Source organism: Tenebrio molitor, chromosome 1 (genome assembly GCF_963966145.1).
Source record: "Tenebrio molitor chromosome 1, icTenMoli1.1, whole genome shotgun sequence".
In the NCBI taxonomy this organism is placed as follows: domain Eukaryota; kingdom Metazoa; phylum Arthropoda; class Insecta; order Coleoptera; family Tenebrionidae; genus Tenebrio; species Tenebrio molitor.
In genome coordinates this window covers 27262654-27265618 of record NC_091046.1, presented here as the reverse complement: position 1 = coordinate 27265618, position 2965 = coordinate 27262654, and the positions used below count along the sequence as shown (strand labels likewise).

At 34.7% G+C, this 2965-nt stretch overlaps 1 long non-coding RNA gene across 1 annotated transcript; it reads left to right on the top strand.

Annotated features, from left to right (window-relative positions):
• Positions 1 to 906: 906 nt before the first annotated feature.
• Positions 907 to 2078, top strand: LOC138141257 (uncharacterized). Its single transcript, XR_011163055.1, has 5 exons — positions 907 to 1427; positions 1480 to 1539; positions 1597 to 1650; positions 1703 to 1768; positions 1849 to 2078. It is a non-coding gene; the product is annotated as an uncharacterized lncRNA (long non-coding RNA).
• The last annotated feature ends 887 nt before the right edge of the window (positions 2079 to 2965 follow it).

Below are 2965 nucleotides of genomic sequence, written 5' to 3'. Positions count from 1 at the left end.
AAGGGATGCAGCTGCACGAGCCGAGACAACCATCTCAACGCCAATATTGGTTTCCATTATTGGGATAATTTTAGTGCTGCCATATAATCTTATACCTTCAGTGTTAAAGTCCTCGTCTAGAAATAGTCAATTTTGACTTAAATTGTAAATCATTTCACAATAAGACAGCAAACCGTCTTATAACTACCATAATACCCTCTAACTTTATTGCCCCTTTGTTGTGCAGTGCCGACTCAAGGAAGAGCAAACATCAGGTAAAGTAACAGCCCCTATTTATTTATGGAATTATTTATGGTAGTTATAAGACGATTTTCTCTCCTATTGTAAAATGATTTACAATTTAAGTCAAAATTGACTATTTTTCGACGAGGACTTTACTTTATTTGCTTCATGATTTACGACATAATGTCCCAATATCTTAACAACAAGGTCTTTATTGCCACAGCAGTGGGTCCTTTACAAATCCTATCGTAAATTCACCTAAGCGGGTCAGTTTTACAGGGTAGTCATTGTTAAGGAAAATTTACAACCCTAAAAGCCAACAACTACCAATAAAAGCAATTTTTCCATTATAGTATCAATATAATTCAAAAACTATCAAAGATTTTTCGAAACGGGTTGCAGATATTGATTTTGTACGTCATTAGCCACATTCTGATGCAAAAATTTAAACATGAAATTTTTTTTAAAAACAGTTTTTTTTATTATACCTGAATCATAATCCCTGTTTTTGACACTAACGGCCGGTTCCATAATAAAAATTAAGTCGCCTTTAACTGAAAAAGTACACTTAAAAAAAAAAAATGTGGTCCATAAACAACATTTAATATAAAAGCCGACTTTATTAGTAGGCTAAAGTTAAAGTTCCGATTTCGGATCTTTAATGCCGCTAAAGGGACCTTACATCCGATGCAGCCAATCAGAAAATTATCTCTCACGTCGAAATATCTGTCAAAATAATAAGTAATTAGAGTTGTGAAGATGAATCAGAAACACAAAAAAGCAAGTGTGTTCACCAATGAAGAGCAATTACGCTTATTAGAACTGATTGAAAAGGAAAAACATGTTATTGAAAATAAAATAACGAACAAAGTGGCCAACGAAGAAAAGGTATTTTAAAAAACAATTTTTGGTAATGTAAACATCTGTGTAAAAAAATGTACTTGTAGGATGCCGCATGGGGACGAGTATCCCAGGCATTCAATTCCTCTGCTTCCCAGTTCCGATCTGTGGATCAGTTAAAGTCGAAATACGACAATTTAAAGACAAAAGCGAGGAAAGTGGTGGCGGAGAACCGCACCTATAGACAAAAAACAGGCGGAGGTGGTGCTAGTAGCGACAAATTTGACGCAGTAATAGAAGCTGTCCTACGAATTATAAATATAAAAACAGTCGTAGGATTTGAAAATAGTGTTGATTGTGATCATGTGGGTAATTTTATTTTTGACAGGATATAATTTTGACCCGCCATTTTTTTAGGATCATTTTTCAACATTTGTTTCAGAGGAACACACTACCTTCGCTGCGGACAATCCTGTGGTAATAGAGTCACAGGTGCTTAATTAGAGTATTATCCTTATTTCGTATCTTTTATAGGCAAAAATATCTACGGACGAACCCTTATCCCCTATAACAGCGCAAGGAGAAATTGTGAGTGTGACTGTCACAGATTATTGCAAAGTTAAACTTTACATCATTTTAGGAATCAAATTTTGAAACAAATAGGGAAATAACTTCCTCGTCATTAACAAATTCTGTTGTCCAGGACGTACGTACATTAAATCTAATACTAAGAATAAAAATTTACATTAAATAGGAACATAATTTGCAAATAAAATATTTTTCTAGCAAGTTGAAGAGCAGCCTGCCCCAAAAAAAATTAAAACACAAAATTGGACATCATACACTCCTCACAAACTTAAACAACGGATTTCCAATAAGCTGCGACCTACTGTAGAAAATCCTGTAGTACAAGCCAAAGCGGAATACTACAGGCAAAAAGCTAAAGAAACGGAGGCAGATATTATGCTGAAAAAAGAAGAAGATCGAAGGAAGGAAGAAAAACACACACAAAAAATGCGGTTGTTAGATTTAGAAATAAAACTAAGAGAAGAAGAGTTAAAATCAAAATTTAATATTAGTTTTTGAAGTAATGTGTAGATAATATTGCAAGTAATTATTAAAAAATAAACTATCACATCCTATTGAAATGTTCATCAATTAGCAATCGTCTTGCATTTCTTCCTCTAATTAGAATGTTGTTAGGGACTTCGTTCCGCACATTTTCATTATCATCATCGTAGTCAATGTTCTCAAGCCACTCTTCTGGAAAATAGTCGTTCATTTCCACAGCAATATTATGTAAGACTGCTGTGGCAACAATAATTTCCATCATTGTGAGCAATTTAACCCGCATTCCCAATGAAAGAATTGGAAATCGTCGTTTCCACACTCCATACTGTCTCTCTACTACATTTCTTGTCCGTAAAATTGATTCGTTATATAAATTTTCTGCAGGAGTTTGAGTTTCTTGCAATTTTGTCATAAGAAACGGTTCTATGGCATAGCCACTGTCACCAATGAGCATATATTGCCCATATCTACCATCACAAAATTCTCTTTTAACCCGACTATTATTAAAAATTGTTTGGTCATGGGTAGATCCAGGCCAGCGAGTTACGATATTTTTTATTTTCAGATTAGCATCAGAAATTGTTTGGACGTTAAGGGCAAAATATCCTTTCCTGCACCTAAAGATTTCTGCGTCCTGTCCTCCAGGAGATTCCATTTTCACTAATGTGCAATCAATAGCACCAATTGTTCTTGGAAAACTCGCAATGTTATAAAACTCTTGGGCAGCTCTTTGCATCTCGTTGTGGTTATTGTACATATAAATGAACTGTGGACGCAAAGAAGCTATTGCTGAAGACACTCTCTTCACTATTCGGCATGCGGATGTTTTTGA